Below are 23,420 nucleotides of genomic sequence, written 5' to 3' on the forward strand. Positions count from 1 at the left end.
ACGCTTAAATAATCAACAATTTTTTGAAAGAGCAGCATAAAATTTTGCGTGAAATAAATAAATAAATGGATAAAAATAATAATAGATTTGTGGGTGTGTAGACCCTAGTTTTAATATCCAGAGTCTTGATCTGAATTTGGAGATGCATCATTTATTTATATCCTCATAGTAAGTCGTGTGTTACCCCAAGATTCACTTCCATGTATTCATTTATTTGGAATGCTGTATACCACGACAATGTTATAAGTTTTTCATATATGTTTATGTATTTCAAGTATTTTTTCACTGTCTCCATGATCGCCTTTTTACTGTTAGGGTCTGGTTTTGTGGGAGCCAGCTTTTACGTATTTTATGTATGTTATGTGCTTGCATATACCCAGGTTCCACGTTTGCCCAGTTTCCACCATTTTTATCCAGTTCAGTTTTACCTTAATGTCCGGAAAAAAAAATTTTCCTTCGTTTTTTATTCCCACAGGACGTTAATGGCGTCCCCTTTGTGGCCGTTGGTAATAGTGGTAATAGCTTCAAGCGAAGTTTTAACGATTCGTTTTTCCTTTCTTATTTTTATTCCGGATTTCAGAATATGTTTTTGATGGGTTTCCTCATGATCGTGTTTTGAAATTCTGCTGGGTTCGTATTTCTCCGTGATTCCGCTCATATCTGAATTCTTTTGCATCTTTCCAGTGCACAGACTTATTCTCCGTATATTCAGTCTTTTGTTATGATGGTGAAAATTATTCGTGAATTTAGTGATCAGTATGTATGGCAGGAGCTCTTTACGAAGGTTACTCTCTTATTAATGCCAAAGTTAGTGTCCAGTATTAACGGATACCATATGAGCAGGAGAGTGATAAATAGGTGTATAGAGTAGCCTATCATGTCTTCAGTTTCAAATGTGTGTGTGTGTTTGTGTGTCAGCATTCTTTCCTTGTACAGACTGCAAAATATCCACTTGCTTCGGCCGTATATAAAATCGGAAACGATATAGAAACGAAAAGCACAGCCTCTGTGCAAGGACGGCACGAAAAATCGCAGTGAGTTCCATATTTTTTCTGTATGTTTGTTTATTCCGATACTTTATACTGAAAGGAGGAGGAGACCATAAACAACCTGACAGTTTTGGGTTTCACTTATTTCTTCGTTTACTTGACGTGGAAAATGGTTTAAAGGTATCAGCTTGGACAGTGTAAATATAATACCTTAAGGTTTAAAAAAGACAAGTAGTGGTGACCGTTGAATTTTGGCTACATCTTAGGCGATTCACGTAATGGTGACATCACTGTAGCGTCACCTGCGATGCAATTAAGAGTTCATTTTGGATTCTGATATGTTAGTCAGGGTTATCTTGACTTGTTCCACTTCCAAGCAGCAGGTGACAAGAAATGGCATTTTCAGTGAGAATTGGGCAGCTCTGTGGGTCTGTGATGAGGTTAAAGTCAGTTTTAACAAAAGTTGTATTAACTCTTAAAATTTAAGAGTATTTCTTATGGGAGGATGATATGTTTTTTTTTTTTTTCTGCTGCCGTGCCAGATCGTAGTTAGGCTTACTTTTGTGGCGTGGTGTTGATGTCTCATAGTATCACTATTGCTCGTTCCAATTTTTTAAATAATGTGTGTTGCGGTGACCCTTGCAGGGATGCTGAAAGTTGTCTTTCACAGAATTCTTCCAGGAATGGTATGTTACCTGGCTCTTCATGTGGCATAGTATGTTTGATTGCAGATCTTGCAAGTCCATCGCAGAGGAGATGAAGTTTTTGCCTTAGCTTTGTTGTATGAGACTGTAATTGGGTGGTTTTGGTAATAATGTGTACCTAAAAGGGGCGGTAGTGTGGGTTGGTGGGAGAGGAAGATGCTGAGGATTCTCGTTGACGACGACTTTGGCTAAGAATGGGTGATGTTAGTTCTGATGTTAAGGCTAGACAAGGCTTCTATGGATTGTACAGTAGCAAGCTGAAAGGGCCCTTTGATGGATATTAACTGTGAATGTGAGTCTTGGATGGGAGTCTGCCCGTCTCGTTCATGCGTTTGGTACTTTTTGTTGTTTGTATATAAAATGCAGTCTCGGCTCTGGCAGTGTTGTTGGCTTTCGCAAACTCTGCTGCACTTGGGGCTTAACCACTATCCTGGTAAGAGGGGTCTGGAGGCATGCGCTTCATCTGTGCTACCTTGCTTCTTGAGCCACGCACGGTGAGATGCCTTGTACTTCTGACATTGAAGGGTAGTTCTTTGTTATACATATCGAGGAACTTTCTGTCGTAAAATTTGCTACATGTTACATATAAGAGATAAATTCGTGATAAACGCACAAAAAGAAATCACTGGCAAGAATAACAAAAATGCCCTCTGACATCTCAGAGTGCGGTATTCAAGAATTTTACTCTTGATCATAACACGAAACTACTACTCCAAGAATATTTAGCTTGTAAAGAAATAACCTACGAAGATAACAGCTGTGTTTATATCGACCTGAGAATCATCACCGAATACCCATTGGGAACATAACATCGTTCGCTTACCATAAATGGATTACCTTCCATTAAGACAAATCCACTGTTTATCCTAATCACTGTTCATTAACCTAATTACCCATGCTGTTTAATTGAGGATGATATGAAGTCTCTTAATATATTTTGAAACTTAAGTAGACAACAAAAATCCAAGATCAGAGAAACTGTTTTTGAAAGAACATGTTCCTGTGATTTTGTAAAATGTTTCAGTAAATGGGGCTGAAGGTGGAAGGTAATTAAGTAAAAAGTCATTACAGACAGAAAAGCCAGGATACATACTTAGACCACATAACTTTGCCACTTAACCTGATTGCGCATAAAATAAATAGTGAGGTATGCCCCACTCTCGATAATTTAACCGGTTATATAACTGTTTATATTCGACCGACGGTTGTTATACTTCCTAGTTATTTTATACCATTGAGTCTACTACCACAGCTGTTTTATAATTTTCTTTAATAGTTAACAGCAAAGAAATATATATATATATATATATATATATATATATATATATATATATATATACACATGTATATGTATATATATATACACATATATATATATGTATTTAAACAGTACATATATGTAAATAAACATATATATGTATATATATATATATTTATATATATATATATATATATATATATATATATATATATATATATATGTGTGTGTGTGTGTGTGTGTGTATGTGTGTGTGTGTGTGTGCAATATTTGTTGTCGTTTTAGTGGTAGCTGTTGAAAAAAATAGTCACCAGAACGACATATTCATCCGAATGTTGTATAAATAATCGTTATCTGGTGGGTAAATGAGCCCCTTCACGAAAGTTAGTAATTACTCTTTCAGGGAGCGAGGAATTGCTAATGGCCATTAAGATGAGCGATGGGAACCATTACGTTGTTATTCAGTGTTATCCCTAATTGTTGTTTGGACACTACGCTGCTCTCTCTCTCTCTCTCTCTCTCTCTCTCTCTCTCTCTGATGATGCCATTGGCACAACACACACACACACACACACATATGTATATATATATATATATATATATATATATATATATATATATATATATTACTTTATATATATATATATATATACATATTATATACCTCGGAAATAATATATATATATATATATATAGTTATATATATATATATATATATATATATATATATATATATATATATATATTATATATATATATATATATATTTATTCAGTATGAGAAACATATATGCCATTTTTAAAATATATTAAATTAAATTAAAAATACTTTGACCCAGGATATATATATGGCATGTTTCTCGACTGATATATATATATATATAATGTGTTTGTATGTATGTATGCATGTAGTATGTTGTTTCTGATGTAAACAACTATGGAAGTGGAAGCTGCCAGAAAAAATTGTTTTCGTCGGTACAAAAAATATAAGGAAAGACAGTTGAATGGTGATTTCATTATGCATCAATTAAAATGAATTCAAATTATGAGGCTTTCATGGAAGTTCGTTTCTTGATATATTTGGCCTAAACTCAGAAAGTTTAGTCTGTTAAAAAGCGTAGTGTTTTCAGAATTTATACCATTGTACCAGAACGTATCGCTTGATAACGCTAAGTTGGTTAGTATTTTATTGTGCTAACAATTGTCTTAAGAAGATGCAATGTTTTGATGTGATCCCTCAGTGTTAGAAGTAATATCAGTAACAAATCTCTCTCTTCCTCTCCTGAAATCCAAGTTTTATATATATATATATATATATATATATGGCATATTATATATATTTTATATATATATATATATATATATATATATATATATATATATATATATATATATATATATGTGTGTGTGTGTGTGTGTGTGTGTATATATATTATATATATATATATATATACACATGTATATATATTATATATATACACGTGTGTTTGTGTGTATGTGTGTGTGTACGTATGTAATGTAATGTACATTCTTATGGCTTTTAATGCAGCGTCAAATAATACTTCTGGGAATTTCAAGGTAAACCACAATATAATTTATTCTTTTCCTTGTTTTTGCAGCGGCTAGCGTTTATTTATTGTCCAGACATTACGCAAAGCAAAAAGGTAATGTTCTTATCAACAAAAAAAAAACTCAAAGAACCACTCTCTCTCTCTCTCTCTCTCTCTCTCTCTCTCTCTCTCTCTCTCTCTCTCTCTCTCTCTCTCCCGAACAGATAACACAGAAAATTACTCTGCAGACTGTGAGCGTTGGCACGCTGAAGGGAATAACCTGTTAAATCCTAGTGGTTTTATCATAAGAAGTATATACCGGGCTGTTAAAAGTTCGGCAACTTCTTTATTGACTTCCAAAAAACTTTTATGTGTTTCGGTAAAGAATTTAATCCTCATCTCAGTATAACGCCCTTCCAAGGCTAAGTGGTGCCGCTCTTCAGGGCGCCTGGAAATGCCCTTAGGAACAGGTTTTTCCCCTTTTCGTGGTTTTTTTTTTTTCGGCAGCTGTTTTCTCAGTTTTTTTGCCACGTTTCTTTATTTCTTTATGAGGGTGTCTTAGCCATATTTTTTTTATGAGGAATAATGTGTTTATGTGTATGAAAGCTATTGTATACTAGGTTGAAGATGTATTACAGTTACTCGTATAAAAATAATAGATGAGGAGGGCTTTTAGAGATTATGCCTACATAATGAATAAATTCCAAAGATTAATGTTTGAAATTTTCTCTCTCTCTCTCTCTGTCTCTCCCCCTTGTAATGTTTCCCGCTCAACGTAGGCCTCTCAGGTTGTGTTTATACACATGGAATTCCTTCCTAGGTTCGATTCCATTATTTCTACATCATCATCATCATCATCCAGGTGCCATATCCCCAAGGACGTCGGCAATCATGGCTCGCCACTCCTCTCTATTTCCGGCTCTCTGCAGCAACTGAGCTGCAGACATTCTTCCTCCAGTCATTCTCACCAATCCATCCATATATTTTTGTCTAGGTCTTCCTCGGCCTCCTTCCATTGATTTTACCAGTGAGAGAGAGAGATGTTCTAGCTCTTGTCTTCTCACTATGTGACCCTACAAAACCGCATTTGTCTACCTCTCACTGAAGCCAAAAGTTCTCTCTCAATGCCTACTCTCTTATTTCTACACAGCACTGAAATGTTTTATGGTAATTACTTGGATTTGTGCAGTTTTATAAAAATTTGACATTGTGATATATAACAAGGTACCGTAGTGTGACACTATGAAATGTTAAGACCAAAGAAGTATAAATATGGCTGTTCATAGTGATTAACTGAAAAACAGAACTATTTCAAGTTAGCTGGTTGCTTGCATGTGTGGGCTGGTTTGTATGTAAAACTCTTGGCATTTTGTATATTTTGTCCACCAACATAACTGGAGTGGGGATGATTGTATTTTTGCAATGCGTTTATTCCCATCAGTCATGTTTGGCTTACATTTTTGAAATAGGGATTATTGTGTTTTCCCCCTCTGATGGGGTAAGGAGTGGACATTATGGAGTCAGCTCTCGTTGGGTTCATCAGTGGAAAATTAATTTCATTCAGTAGTGTCAGCAAAATATAGAATATCTGAGAACAAAAGGTTTTGTTTTCAGAAATTTCTGAAATCAACAAAACCCTCCAAACGTGGATCAAACGTTATTATAAGGGCACTTTATACAAAAAGCTGCGCACTTTTACAGAATTCATCTCCGTAAAACGTTGGAATTGTATGGGACAGAGATATAACGAACTCACCATTCAGGATCGACATGCGGTGCACTGTAGGCATTACTTAAGGTTCTTTGCGGCATGCCTTCGGCCTCTAGCTGCAACCACTTTCGTTCCTTTTACTGTACCTCTTTTCATATTCTCTCTCTTCCATCTTACTTTTCACCCTCTCCTAACAATTGATTCATAGTGCAACTGGGAGGTTTTCCCCTTGTTACATCTTTCACACCCTCTTACTGTCAATGTCCGTTTCAGCGCTGAATGACCTCATAGGTCCCTGTGCTCGGCATTTGGCCATAATTCTATGTTCAATTTAATTCAGGGATCAACAGGAACGTTAACATAAACAAAGAAATATGTCATGCACGCAATGCTTCATCCAAATGTTGGAAATCATGTTGGAACACATATTTTCCCCGTGATGCTCCGCTGTTTGAGCGTCGACTACAGTCTCCTTAACGACTAATGGCAGTAGTACAGGTTTAGTCGTAGACGAACTGTAATTTTTAGGTGAAGTTAATACCCTAATACATTAACATGCTTTTAAAGGACATTTATGCCGAAGGCGTTGGGCATTTCCTGACTGTCATCCGTCCAAGTGTTTACCAAACCCATTTTTCTTAACTTCACTGATCGTGTCTATATACACATATATGTATATATATAATGTGTGTGTGTATATATATATATATATATACATACATACATACATACACACACACACACATCGGCGACAGCAGTACGGTATAAAGAGATTTATATCTGATCAATACATAAATGAGTGACCGCCAAAATATGCATTACGATGCCAAATCCTGGCAGGGCATGTAGCTAGCCACCTCATCCCATTTTGTCTTGTTTTAAAAGGGGGAGAAAGACATCTTTATCCATCTCTCTTGAATAGAATTATGTATACATGAATATTTTTGTATGTATATACATACATACATACACTTACATACGCTCACACATACATTGGTTATCCTCTTCTGTGAAACCTTGAATAGGTAGAGACTGACCTTCAAATACTGGTCATTTTGCTTATTCTAATCGGTAATATTAACTGTCTGAAAAATCGGAGGAAAATGGTAACCTAATTTTTATGAAGCTATTCCATGAACAAAAATGGAAATGCCGCTGATTTAATCAAAAGTCTTGATTGCATTTTATGGTCACCTGCTCTTGGCTGCTTGATTAACCGAATGTCGTTTTCCCATAAATTTCGATGCTCAAGGACGCGTGACGCCCGACTATTTTGGGATAATTGGCACTTAACTTTTACGTCTGCATTAATGACTATTTTTTATGCACTTTGCAAATAATATCTTCATAGGCTCAAGGAAGAGAGAGAGAGAGAGAGAGAGAGAGAGAGAGAGAGAGAGAGAGAGAGAGAGAGAGAGAGAGAGAGAGCTAATCCCCACAGTCTGTAATTGATGAGGAAAGTCATAATATCTTACTTTAATCCCCACAGTCTGTAATTGCCACTAGATAAGGTTATGTGGACACTCTCTCTCTCTCTCTTTCTCTCTCTCTCTCTCTCTCTCTCTCTCTCTCTCTCTCTCTCTCTCTCTCTCCTCCCCTAACACCCTCTCTACTCTCTCTCTCTCTCACTTCCTCTCCCTCTCACTCTCTCTCTCTCTCTTGCTCTCTTTATCACTCTCTGCCTTTCCTGTTAAGATAGTTGCTTCAGTTACATTGCCCAACATTTTTGACATTTTATGTTTCATCCCTTTTCACCCCCCTTCCTATCGGGGCTGAACTTGGAGCTAAAGGGACTGGGAGTGTGACTGTTCATCTCAGCGATCTCGAAAACATGGATTTGACACTAATATCTATCGTTTTTGGTTATTTTTATGCGTCGCCCCTTTCCCACCCCACCTCCTTTGGTGCCAGTGATGTCTTAACCCCTCACGGTATCCTTTTCCAGATAGTAAGTCGTATGTATACCGAAATGAGGTATGATGAACCTGATAGAGTTTATTTAGTTGATAGTTTATGGGCAGGACTAGCCCCGTTTCAGGGAAGCAGTAAGTCATATGTACACCAAGTTTGGGTGAAATTGCTCACTGCGCTTCAGAGTTATGCTGGACCATACACACATACATACATACATTTTTTGTTTTCTGTAAAAGAAAATTATTGAGATGGCTTTGTCTGTCCGTCCGCACTCTTTCTGTCCGCAATTTTTCTGTCCACACTTTTTCAGTCCGCCCTCAAATATTAAAAACTACTTAGGCTAGAGGTCTGTAAATTGGTATGTTGATCATCCACCCTCCAATCATCAAACATACCAAATTGCAGCACTCTAGCCTCACAGTAGTTTTTATTTCATTTAAAGTTAGCCGTGATCGTGCTTCTGGCAACGCAACAACACAGGCCTCCACGGCCGGCTGAGAGATTCATGGGACGCGGCTCATACAGCATTATACCAAGACCACCGAAAGATAGATCAGTTTTCGGTGGCCTTGATTTTAAGCTGTACAGAAAACTTGACTGCGCCGAAGAAACTGGCACATTTTTTTAGATTGCTCGCTCTTTCGCCAGGAATTTAAAAAAGATAAAATGAATAAAGGTTATTCACAAGAATTTCTACGTTGTCTAAGGGTAGATATAATATGAAATTTCGACATACAGAATATCATGGCGTAAAAATTTTCCTAATGGAATAGTTTAGTCAAACTATAAATGTACATCTCAAGAATTGGCTGCAATTATGAAGGAAATTCGGAAAAGTTGAAATTAGCTTGGGTAGATCCCCCAGTGGAATAATTGTTGAGAGTAACCAATAGTTATTGAGGGAAATAAGCATATGGTCCAATGACCATCTGGGGAAATTAAATAGAACCAAATAAATTTCAAGTATATTCATTCGGGAGCCCAAGGGAGATCGTTATTCCTTCATTCGCTCGTACTTTTATTAGCGTTTTGGATTAAACTTCTCTTGGAGGATTAGCTAAATTTGTTCACTTGTATACATTGTTTGAAGAACCAATTGTTTTGCTGGTCAAAATTAATTCAAGGGAAAGGGACCGAGGGATTTCTACAGAAGAGAAATAATATCCCTATTGTGTTTGGTATCAGTATTTGTTAGTTCAGTGGCAATAATGAATGCAAGAATTCAAGAAGTAACGTGGTGCTGCCGGGACTGAATTTCAAGTTGGAAGAGGCTGTAATAGATGGCAGTATTGGTTCCATTTGAGTAAGCAACTCCTCGAATTAGGAGGAGGCATGAGAATATAAAAGATAACGCTGAGGGGAGAAATGAAATAGGAAGGAATAACAAGCAGTAATTTTAGGAAGGTGAAGTTGAGGAAGAGTCAACGAGAAGACGAGAGAAATGCTCAATAGACAGCAACAAAGATTGTTGAAACAAGATATACTGAAATGACTTAAAATAAAAAAAGTAAAAAAAAAAAGGCCTATAGACGATAAAGAGGATGAAAAATTAAAAAGAAGGAAAATAAGAATAATGATGATGAGATAAAAACGGAATAGCTAAGGTAACCCAGATGTATTTTAATCGTCTTATTTCGGTGCCAACCTCATCATTTCATTATTAAATTAAAAGGTACATAGACTGTGTTCGAATACGACTGCATGACGTTGTTCCATGACTCCAAACGTTCTTTTTGCTTTACATTTTTATCTTTATTTTTTCTGCAGTTTCATTATAATTCTTTTGAGTTCTAATGCTTTATAATTATTTTATCTTTTTCCCTGTGATTAAATTTAACCGATCTTTCCATTTTGTTTTAATTTGATCATGATATTTCGTGTAATAATTTGTACTTCAGTGTGTGTGTTAGGAGACGAAGACTTTAGAAATACAATTTTGCCTCTCTATCTCTCCAATTTAACTCATTATACTCGTAAATATATATATATATATATATATATATATATATATATATATATATATATATATATATATATATATATATAGAGAGAGAGAGAGAGAGAGAGAGAGAGAGAGAGAGAGAGAGAGAGAGAGAGAGAGAGCGAGACAGTGAAATACATAGAAACAGTGTTAAGGTTGCTGTAACATTTTCTTCTTATGGATTCACGTAAATATTGCGAATTTTGATAGTCCGTAATTCCAAAAGTGAAAATACGTATCTAATTTGAAAACGGTCTACTCTGCAACCCCAAAAGATGTTAAAAAAATGAGAGAGAGAGAGAGAGAGAGAGAGAGATTGTTCTATCTCCCTGGGATTAGTAGGTCTGGCTTTTTTATTGCTGTTGCTAATGACCTCGTTGATAGAAGGCTTATTGTAGTGAATGGGATTTTCAGGCCTTAAGCTATGTTTTGCCACCAAATCATGGGCGTCAATGATTTGTGATTCGAAAACGAACGTTAATTGACGTGTACTTATTAACACCTGCAGTGTTCATCAGTTCCCTTTGGGATGAGGATGTCTGCATCGCAGTCTGAAGCACTGATATCAGTGGGTTTTATTTCCTACCGGTGGTCTGGCCATGCTTTGTGGTCACCTATTCATTCACTGACCAGAGCTATCTCTGCCTAACCAGTGGCATAAGTATATCTTAGTTTAACCAGACCACTGAACTGATTAACAGCTCTCCTAGGGTTGGCCCGAAGGATTAGATTTATTTTACGTGGCTAAGAACCAACTGCTTACCTAGCAACGGGACCTACAGCTTATTGTGGAATCCGAACCACGTTATGACGAGAAATGAATTTCTATCACCAGAAATAAATTCCTCTAATTCTTCATTGGCCGGTCGGAGATGAGCTCTACCCACCTCTCCAATGAAGAATTGATTACTTCGGTGGGTCTGTATTCGTATTTTATAGCCAGTGAATCATGAATGATTCCTTGTGCTGCATAAAGGACATTAGCCTCTTCCAGCATCTACACACAAGGTTCACGAGTATCACGTCGAATACCCCTAGCCACATTGCTCCATTCACATGTATTATATGCGCACTCTCGTTCTTTCCGGATATGAAGGCCCTTTGTTTCGAATACCTCTTCCACCCTGTGTACAGGTCTTCTCTCACTCTTCCAGTTCCTCTTACGCCACATGCTGCGCAAATAAGTAAACATATTTAATTTTCGTTTACATCCACACTTCAGGTTTTCACTTTTCATTTTCCCCCGTGCCAACTAAATCAATAAAATCAATCGCTTTTTCTCTTCCTTCCTAATCTTTTTTTTTTTATTAGTCTCATATTCGCTCTTACATAATCTCCCTACGTGTATTTTTCATAATGTCCCTTCTTAACTTTTCTCATTTCTAGTTCATCAGTAATATTATTTTTATTTTCTTTAATCTCTTTCGCTGCCTTAATTCTGTTTACTTCTTGCCTCTTCTCCCCGCATCCGCTATCTCCAACTTTCCCGTCTCTCCACTTCTTTTATGCTTCTCCCATGTCTTTTATGCTTCTCCCATGTCTCCCACTCCCCATTCCATCCCCTCCTATCTGCCCCACCTCTCTTCGACACCCCGATAACAACAACCCCTCCCCCCTCTTTCCTCCTCCACACCGCCTCCGTTTTATTAGCAATTAAAGTAAAATAGTAGATTCTGGCCAACTGTTCCCTTATGCTCGTTTATAAGTTTGTTTACGATGCATTTTTCCCGTTTTGCAATGCTATAATGTTATTAGGTCTCTTGCCGTCCATTTCGGGGTCCTTTGGCAGAGCAGTAGGATAAGCATCTGCAGCTGCCTGGGGATTGGCGTTCATTATTTTTGTGTATGTTTGGTCTTCTTCTCCTCCGCTTGAATTTTTGGGGGCATCGTTTCCATTGACGTCGGGATACCATAGTTGTCGGAACTCGTTTCATACATAGCAGGGATATGGAAGTCTTCGTTCGTTTTTCATCGTTTAGCACTGGTTCTTAAACTGGGGATAATGACCGCCGTGGGAGTAATGAAGTCGTTTCTGGGGGTAACGAGGCACTTTCCAAAAGTAATAGTTCTTTGGAGTAAAATTCAGTCATTTTTTAAATAATAATAATAAATAAATGAATAAATAAATAATTTGATAAATAATACATAATTAATAGATTAATTTTTATGATAATTTTGCAAGTTATACCCCCAACATTCGTTTTCTTCAATCCCTAAAGAAAATAAAAATGCCATGAAGAGTCGTCTTTGTGATATAAGCGAGTGAAACATAACTGAAAAGGAATCGGGGTAACGATACCAAGAAAATTGAGAACCTCTGTTCTATAGTATCTTCATTATTGCCTCCACTGCTGTCCGACTCAAAGGGCCTCTGTGAAATTCTGCCACTGGCATCTTCTCTATTTTTTTTTTTTTACTTCAGCAAAGCTCCAGTTTTCTCCAGGTTCGCGTCTCATTGTGCTCTCAGCCAAGTACGTTTGGGGCTGCAGACTCTCCTGGTGCCAAAAGGAGACCAGCTGACATTACTGTTTATATAGAAAAATTATTTAGGGTTAGCTCATTTTCCACTTTTCCTTATTCAAATCTGGAGCAATTCTGAAGCCCGAGATTGTGTACAATTGCCAGTTTTTATTTAGTTTTAATACAGCACAGTTATTTTATTATTCAATGAAAAATTTTCCTCCCCCAAGACGAAAAAACTCAGCAAAAGCATGGAAGGCATTATTATACAAGATAGTCTCAGGGTATTATAGCTGCCTTACTTCCGTGTTATGCGGATTAACTTATTATTCGGATCATAACTAGATATCTGTCTCTTTATCCGCTACAATTAGAATGATTGAATATACAACTCAGAGATAAGCCTCTCTCTCTCTCTCTCTCTCTCTCTCTCTCTCTCTCTCTCTCTCTCTCTCTCTCTCTCTATGTATGCGAGCATGATCACTAATTACGAAATTTATTAATCTTTGATAAATCCTATCGTCGATTCATCTGCATACATCCCTGTTTCCGGCATCATGTATTACTATTCCAGACTCTTTTAACTGTGTTTGCACTGTTCAGTCTCAAGAAGTCTTGTTTCTTATAATAGTTAGTTAGACTCTTGCTTCTGTAAAAGCCAGTATTCGTAAATTTTATGATACAGAAGCCAGTATTCGTAAATTTTATGATACAGAAGCCAGTATTCGTAAATTTTATGATACAGAAGCCAGTATTCGTACATTTTATGATACAGAAACCAGTATTCGTAAAGTTTATAATACAGAAGCCAGTGTTCGTAAAGTTTATAATACAGAAGCCAGTATTCGTAAATTTTATGATACAGAAGCCAGTATTCGTAAATTTTATGATACAGAAACCAGTATTCGTAAAGTTTATGATACAGAAAACAGTATTCGTAAATTTTATGATACAGAAACCAGAATTCGTAAAGTTTATGATACAGAAGCCAGTATTCGTAAATTTTATGATACAGAAACCAGTATTCGTAAATTTTATGATACAGAAACCAGAATTCGTAAAGTTTATAATACAGAAGCCAGTATTCGTAAATTTTATGATACAGAAGCCAGTATTCGTAAATTTTATGATACAGAAACCAGTATTCGTAAATTTTATGATACAGAAAACAGTATTCGTAAATTTTATGATCCTGTAATTTTATGATACAGAAAACCAGAATTTAAAGTTTATAATAAAGTATTTTATGATACAGAAACCAGTATTCGTAAATTTTATGATAGCCAGTAGTAAATTTTATGATACAGATACAGAAAACCAGTATTCGTAAAGTTTTTTATGATACAGAAACCAGAATTCGTAAATTTTATAATACAGAAGCCAGTATTTGTAAATTTTATGATACAGAAACCAGTATTCGTAAATTTTATGATACAGAAACCAGAATTCGTAAAGTTTATAATACAGAAGCCAGTATTCGTAAATTTTATGATACAGAAACCAGTATTCGTAAATTTTATGATACAGAAGCCAGTATTCGTAAAGTTTATGATACAGAAACCAGAATTCGTAAAGTTTATAATACAGAAGCCAGTATTCGCAAATTTTATGATACAGAAACAGAATTCGTAAAGTTTATAATGTATATTTTTATGTTGCTGATACAGAAGCCAGTATTCGTAAATTTTATGATACAGAAACCCAGTATTGTAAAGTTTATGATACAGAAACCAGAATTACAGAAAGTTTTAATACAGAAGCCAGTATTCGTAAATTTTTTTATGATACAGAAACCAGAATTCGTAAAGTTTATAATACAGAAGCCAGTATTCGTAAATTTTATTACAGAAACCAGAATTCGTAAATTTTATGATAGCCAAGTTTATGATACAGAAAGTACCAGAATTCGATAAAGTTTATTTTAATACAGAAGCCAGTATTCGTAAATTTTATTTATGATATGATATCAGTATTCGTAAATTTTATGATACAGAAGCCAGTATTCGTAAATTTTATGATACAGAAACCAGAATTCGATACAGAAAGTTTATAATACAGAAACCCAGTATTCGTAAATTTTATGATACAGAAACCAGAATTTCGTAAAGTTTATAATACAGAAGCCAGTATTCGTACCAGAGTAAATTTTATGATACAGAAACCAGAATTCGATAAAGTTTATAATACAGAAGCCAGTATTCGTGGATACAGAAGCCAGTAAATTTTATGATACAGAAACCAGAAGAGTATTCGTATATTTTATGTAAAGTTTATAATACAGAAGCCAGTATTCGTAAATTTTATGATACAGAAACCAGAATTCGTAAAGTTTATAATACAGAAGCCAGTATTCGTAAATTTTATGATACAGAAACCAGAATTCGTAAAGTTTATAATACAGAAGCCAGTATTCGTAAATTTTATGATACAGAAACCAGAATTCGTAAAGTTTATAATACAGAAGCCAGTATTCGCAAATTTTATGATACACTGTAAAGTTTATAATACAGAAGCCAGTATTCGTATTCAAATTTTATGATACAGAAACCAGAATTCGTAAAGTTTATAATACAGAAGCCAGTATTCGTAAATTTTATGATACAGAAACCAGAAGAAACCAGAATTCGTACAGAAACCAGAAATAATACAGAAGCCAGTAAAATTCTGATATTCGTAAATTTTATGAAACCAGAATTCGTAAAGTTTATAATACAGAAGCCAGTATTCGTAAATTTTATGATACAGAAACCAGAATTCGTAAATTTTAATACAGAAGCCAGTTTATAATACAGAAGCCAGTATTCGTAAATTTTATGATACAGAAACCAGTATTCGTATAATCAGTATTTGTAAATTTTATGATACAGAAACCAGTATTCGTAAATTTTATGATACAGAAACCAGAAATTCGTAAAGTTTATAATACAGTAAATTTTATTCGTAAATTTTATTACAGAAAACCATTAAATTTTATGATACAGAAGCCAGTATTCCAGAATTCGAAAGTTTATAGCCATATTCGTAAATTTTATGAAGAAACCAGTATTCGCAAATTTTATGATACAGAAACCAGTAAAGTTTATGATACAGAAGCCAAGTAAATTTTTATAATACAGAAACCAGTATTCGTAAATTTTTAATACATTACAGAAACCAATTCGTAAATTTTATAATAGCCAGTATTCGTAAATTTTATTCGTATATTTATATGCCAGTGTATTCGTAAATTTTATGATACAGAAGCCAGTATTCATAAATTTTATGATACAGAAGCCAGTATTCGTATATTTTATGATACAGAAGCCAGTATTCGTAAATTTATTATATTTGTAAATTTTATCTGAAGCCAGTAGAAGCCAGTATTCGTATATTTTATGATACAGACAGCCAGTATTCGTAAATTTTATGATACAGAAACCAGAATTTTTCGTAAATTGTATGTATGATATTCGTAAATTTTATGATACAGAAACCCAGAAACCAATTCGTAAATTTTATGATACAAGCCAGTATTCGTATTCGTATTTTTGATTACAGATACAGAAAACCAGTATTCGTAAATTTTATGATACAGAAATATTTATTTTATTCGTAAATTTTATGAAGAAACCAGTATTCGTAAATTTTATGATACAGAAGCCAGTAAATTTTATTCAGAAAATATAAGAAGCCAGTATTCGTATATTTTATGATACAGAAGCCAGTATTCGTATATTTTATGATACAGAAGCCAGTATTCGTATATTTTATGATACAGAAGCCAGTATTCGTAAATTTTATGATACAGGAGCCTGTATTCGTAAATTTTATGATACAGAAACCAGAATTCGTAAATTTTATGATACAGAAGCCAGTATTCGTAAATTTTATGATACAGAAACCAGAATTCGTAAATTTTATGATACAGAAGCCAGTATTCGTATATTTTATGATACAGAAACCAGAATTCGTAAATTTTATGATACAGAAGCCAGTATTCGTAAATTTTATGATACAGAAACCAGAATTCGTAAATTTTATGATACAGAAGCCAGTATTCAATATTTTATGATCCCTGTAAAGTTTATAATACAGAAACCAGTATTCGTATATTTTATTACAGAAGCCAGTATTCATTTTATGATACAGAAGCCAGTATTCGTAAATTTTATGTCTTTTATGATACAGAAGCCAGTATTCGTAAAGTTTATTACAGAAGCCAGTATTCGTATATTTTATGATACAGAAGCCAGTATTCGTAAAAAGTTTATAATACAGAAGCCAGTATTCGTATATTTTATGATACAGAAGCCAGTATTTTGTAAAGTTTATGATACAGAAACCAGATTTTATTCGTAAAGTTTATAATACAGAAGCCAGTATTCGTATATTTTATGATACAGAAGCCAGTATTATATATTTTATGATACAGAAGCCAGTATTCGTAAATTTTATGATCCAGTATTCGTATATTTTATGATACAGAAGCCAGTATTCGTATATTTTATGATACAGAAGCCAGTATTCGTATATTTTATGATACAGAAGCCAGTATTCGTAAATTTTATGATACAGAAGCCAGTATTCGTAAATTTTATGATACAGAAACCAGAATTCGTAAAGTTTATAATACAGAAGCCAGTATTCGTAAATTTTATGATACAGAAACCAGAATTCTAAAGACAGAAGCCAGTATTCGTAAATTTTATGTACAGAAGCCAGTATTCGTAAAGTTTATACAGAAACCAGAAAAAGTTTATGATACAGAAGGTAAATTTTATGATACAGAAACCAGAATTCGTAAAGTTTATTTCCAGAAATTTAAAGTTTATAAAACTATATTCGTAAATTATATGATACAGAAGCCAGTATTCGTAAATTTTATGATACAGAAGCCAGTATTCGTAATTTTTATGATACAGGAGCCTGTATTCGTAACTTTTATGATACAGAAGCCAGTATTCGTAAATTTTATGATACAGAAGCCAGTATTCGTAAATTTTATGATACAGAAGCCAGTATTCGTAAATTTTATAATACAGAAGCCAGTATTCGTAAATTTTATGATACAGAAACCAGTATTCGTATATTTTATGATACAGAAGCCAGTATTCGTAAATTTTATGATACAGAAGCCAGTATTCGTAAATTTTATGATACAGAAACCAGTATTCGTGAAAAGTTTATGATACAGCAGTAAAATTTTATGATACAGAAACCAGTATTCGTAAATTTTATGATACAGAAACCAAGTATTCTGAATAAATAAAAGTTTATGATACAGAAAATTATTCGTAAATTTTATGATACAGAAAACCAGTATTCGTAAAGTTTATGATACAGAAGCCAGTATTCGTAAATTTTTGATACAGAAAACCAGTATTCGTAAATTTTATGATACAGAAACCAGTAAAGTAAAGTTTATGATACAGAAGCCAGTATTTTTAAATTTTATGATACAGAAACCATAATTCGTAAAGGAATACAGAAACCAGAATACAAAAATTAAAGTTTATAATACAGAAGCCAGTATTCGTAAATTTTATGATACAGAAACCAGAATTCGTAAAGTTTATAATACAGAAGCCAGTATTCGTAAATTTTATGATACAGAAACCAGTATTTGTAAATTTTATGATACAGAAGCCAGTAGTAAATTTTATGATACAGAAACCAGAATTCTAAAGTTTATAATACAGAAACCAGTATTTGTATAAAATTGTAAGTTTATAATACAGAAACCATTTATTTGTAAATTTTATGATACAGAAGCCAGTATTCGTAAATTTTATGATACAGAAGCCAATTCCAAAATAAATTTTATCTGGATTACAGAAACCAGTATTTGTAAATTTTATGATACAGAAACCAGTATTCGTAAATTTTATGATACAGAAACCAGTATTTATGATCAGGGCCTGTATTCGTAAATTTTTATGATCCAGAAACGAAACCAGAATTCGTAAAGTTTATAATACAGAAGCCAGTATTCAGTAAATTTTATGATACAGAAACCAGTTTATTCAGTAAATTTTATGATACAGAAAGCCAGTTTTATTATTCATGATCAGAAATGAAACCAGTATTCGTAAATTTTTGATACAGAAAACCAGTATTGTAAAGTTTATATGATCAGCATTCGTAAAACCACGTTATTTTTATTACAGAAAAGTATTTATTAAATTTTATGATACAGATAAAGCCAGTATTCGTAAATTTTATGATACAGAAGCCAGTATTCGTAAATTTTATGAACAGAAACCAGTATTCGTAAATTTTATGATCAGAAGCCAATATTCGTAAATTTTATTCAGTATTCGTGAATTTTATGATACAGAAACCAGTATTCGTAAAGTTTATGATAAGAAGCCAGTATTCGTAAATTTTATGATACAGCATCGTAAATTTTATGATACAGAAACCTATTCGTAAATTTTATGATATTCAGAAGCCAGTATTCGTAAATTTTATGATACAGAAACCAGTATGTATTCGTAAATTTTATGCAGAAACCAGTATTCGTAAATTTTATGATTATTCGTAAATTTTATGATACAGAAGCCAGTATTCGTAAATTTTATGATACAGAAACCAGTATTCGTAAATTTTATGATACAGAAACAGTATTCAAGTATTCGTAAATTTTTATGATGAAGCCATTGAAGAAGCCTTATTCGTAAATTTTTGATGATACGTAAAGTTTAGAAAAGCCAGTATTCGTAAATTTTATGATACAGAAACCAGTATTCGTAAATTTTATAATGATACATGAAACCAGTATTCGTAAAAATTCGTAAGTTTATAAAAGCCAGTATTCGCAAATTTTATATGAGTATTTACAGAAACCAGTATTCGTAAATTTTTATGATACAGAAACCAGTATTCGTAAATTTTTATGATACAGAAACCAGTATTCGTAAATTTTATTCGTGTTTATAATACAGAAACCAGTATTCGTAAATTTTATGATACAGAAGCCAGTATTCGTAAATTTTATGATACAGAAGCCAGAATTCGTTTTATGATACAGAAGCCAGTATTCGTAAATTTTATGATACAGAAACCAGTATTTATTTTATGATACAGAAGCCAGTATTCGTAAATTTTATGATACAGAAACCAGTATTCGTAAATTTTATGATACAGAAACCAGTAAATTTTATGATACAGAAGCCAGTATTCGTAAATTTTGATACAGAAGCCAGTATTCGTAAAGTTTATGATAGAAATTCCAGTATTCGTAAATTTTATGATACAGAAACCAGTATTCGTAAATTTTATGATACAGAAACCAGTATTCGTAAATTTTATACAGGGCCTGATACAGTAAATGAAGCCAGTATTCGTAAATTTTATGATACAGAAACCAGTATTCGTAAATTTTATGATACAGAAACCAGTATTCGTAAATTTTATGATACAGAAGCCAAATTCCAGTATTCGTAAATTTTTATGATACAGAAACCAGTATTCGTAAATTTTATACAGAAAACCAGTATTCGTAAATTTTATAATACAGAAACCAGTATTCGTAAATTTTTTTATGATGAAACCAGTATTCGTAAATTTTATGATACAGAAAATGATAAGAAGCCAGTATTATGTAAATTTTATGATACAGAAACCAGTATTCGATACAGAAAAATTTTGATGAAACCAGTATTCAGAAACCAGTATTCGTAAATTTTATGATACAGAAGTACCAGTATTCGTAAATTTTATGATAGAAGCCAGTATTCGTAAATTTTATGATACAGAAACCAGTATTCGTAAATTTTATGATACAGAAACCAGTACAGAATGATACAGAAACCAGCCAGTATTCGTAAATTTTATGATACAGAAACCAGTATTCGTAAATTTTATGATACATGAAACCAGTATTCGTAAATTTTATGATACAGTAAATTTTATGATAAAACCAGTATTCGTAAATTTTATGATACAGAAACCAGTAAATTTTATGATACAGAAACCAGTATTCGTAAATTTTATGATACAGAAACCAGTATTCGTAAATTTTATGATACAGAAGCCAGTATTCGTAAATTTTATGATACAGAAGCCAGTATTCGTAAATTTTATGATACAGAAACCAGTATTCGTAAATTTTATGATACAGAAGCCAGTATTCGTATTTTATACCGAAACCAGTATTCGTAAATTTTATGATATTCGTAAATTTTAAACCAGTATTCGTAAATTTTATGATACAGAAGCCAGTATTCGTAAATTTTATGATACAGAAACCAGTATTCGTAAATTTTATGATACAGAAGCCAGTATTCGTAAATTTTATGATAATCCCAGCCATCTGCTTTATGGTTTCATCATTATCATTATCTGATGAACTAAAACAGAGAAAAGTTCGCAAATGATAGAATTGATTCTGATGAACTTGGACTTCGTCGGCAAGTTCTCTATTGACAGAACTTGTCTTCAAGGATCTTGAGTACTTAATCGAGTTTAAATACTGCAGCTTTATGTCACTCTTAGCCCAGTATTGAGCCACAGAAAAGAAAATATCTATAGTTCTAAAACTTTAGATAACTATAAACTTTAGGAATGCCCGAACACTTATACATTAAAACTTTTAAACAATAAAATACTGTTTGTACGAACCGCATCTTTTGCATAACAATAGTTCTGTGAAAACTTTGTGATAAAGTTTGTTATCGTAGCAAGTGAAATTTAACAGTAAGAATAAAATCTGGACTGTAACATTAAATCTTATCACAAATAATTTTTATCGCTATATCTAGTTAATCTAAACTATATTCACAAATTTCTAATGTCATCTTCCAGATGTTTAACGTATCTAAAATAGAAGCGGATCTTCTGCTTAGCAAAAATACCTCAGCTATTCTAAAATCAGGTCTCATATAAAACCTTAGCCATAAAAGAAAATATTGATAATATCGTGCTTCACCGAAATAATAAAACCAAAAATTATATTCTTTTTAGATTAAAGCCATTTGACCCCACCCCAAAAGTAAACAAAAAACATTCCTGACCATCAGGAAGATATCAGTGTGAAACCAAAACAAAAACAAGCCAAAATGGTGTACCTTTATTAACGAATAACAGAATCGTGATTTAATTAGTATCTTATTTACAGAGAGGCGGAACCGAGTAAACAAGTTGTTTAAGCATCTGGTCGGAAAACACACACGCGGCTACAAAAGCTCGAAAACAAACAACTCAAAACTGACATCACAGGGATACATTTTGCCCCAATTAGTGTCAAAGACCGTGGAAAATGCAGCTCCTCTTTCTGTCGCTACAGTTCACCGCACGGAAACATAAAAGGCCTCATTTACCCCATAACTACTTCGATGTTGTCCAATAACCTCACTTGAGCACTTTAATGAAACATTACCGTCGCTTTCGCTCACTCTTCTACGTCATGCATGTTCCACTAACTTTGTTGTAGTCTTCAAACGAAAACAACCAAATCAGGTCAGTCTAAAATAGGGGTTTTTTTTTATGGTCATAGGGAGATCACAGATTGCTTTGGGATAAACAGACAAATATTATTTTCCTTTCATGAAAGTAGGTATGACAAGCATATATACCTTGCGTGACGTATTTGAAAAGAGCCGCTGATTCCTCTTCATTCATTAAGATTTATAATAGACAAGTAATCTGAAGTCATTCTCAGGATTCTCAGGTGAGATCCGGCAAAGGTGTACACCTGGGCGTTAATGCTGGGTGAGGCAACATTTCAAATCGTTTTAAAATCATTCCCATTTCCATCGAAATAGAATAAATAAAAGCCGAATAAAAGTGGACAAGAGACGTAAACTATCGGACCTTTCCAGTACCAGCATGAAAAAGTTTGACCTATTTTTACCTACTGTTGTCCATAAAAGGATGTATTTTTGTTCAGGTGAAAGCGATAGAGCAAAATCAACTTATCCTCCCTTTGTCTGCACTCTCTTGCATAGCTGTCTCGTGATCAAGGCTTAATCCACACATACTTTTAACCTGTTTATACTCATCAAACTTTCTCCACTGTAAATAATTGAGTCACATGTCTTACGGAATAAATTACGCTCAAAGGGAATTTTATAGAAAAGCACATCTACCCCGATCAAGAATCGAATTATTGTTGCTAGTAATGTCCTTTGAGAGAATCGGACAATCCTTTAATATGCACGACGAAGTTAACTAACAGTTATGGAAAAACCGACATTTATCTAGTTATGATCATGATTATAAGTTAATCCGCATAAAACGGAAATAAGTGAATTATCATTTTTTATATTTACGAATTTGCCAGCTATAATACACTGACGTTATTCTTTTCAATAATCTTTTCCATGTTTTTTTGTTTTTACGGGGTGTGTGGGAATTTTCACTGAATAATAAATAGTAATGGAACCTTCTCATTTGTAAATTTATTTCACACGGTTGAATTTTATATTGAAGGAACACTAAGGGAATCGATGCATACTGTAATTTTTTTATATATATATTCTTGTAATGAAGAATGGTATTTAAATGGCTTTTGGTACTTTAATCAGTTTAATTTGTTAATATCATGAAATGGAGCGAAATTAGATGAGAATGAACTTTTAAGTAAAAAACAGAACTTTTTTTAAGTTCTGAATAAAATAAAAAGTTACCAACAATTATTTAAACGTTATCGAAAAAGTATTAGTAAATTTAATTGGTCGAGAATTTAGAATATAATAACAAACATTAGAATCGGTTTCTTCGGGAAGCAATTCATCATACTTTCCCGTTTCCCTCTTATTTCATTATCCCATTCAAGGAGCTCAGTGTTTCCCAATCTTGCTCTTTTTTCTTCCTTTCTCTCGTTCTCTTTATAATGGTTGTTTTTCTGTTTGCTCACCTTTTCACTTCTTCGCA

General features: G+C 33.4%; 1 pseudogene; it reads left to right on the forward strand.

Annotated features, from left to right (window-relative positions):
* The first annotated feature begins 950 nt into the window (after positions 1-950).
* LOC136839091 (U6 spliceosomal RNA) lies at positions 951-1,051 on the forward strand (annotated as a pseudogene).
* Positions 1,052-23,420: the final 22,369 nt, after the last annotated feature.

This window comes from Macrobrachium rosenbergii, chromosome 5 (assembly GCF_040412425.1).
Source record: "Macrobrachium rosenbergii isolate ZJJX-2024 chromosome 5, ASM4041242v1, whole genome shotgun sequence".
NCBI classification, from domain to species: domain Eukaryota; kingdom Metazoa; phylum Arthropoda; class Malacostraca; order Decapoda; family Palaemonidae; genus Macrobrachium; species Macrobrachium rosenbergii.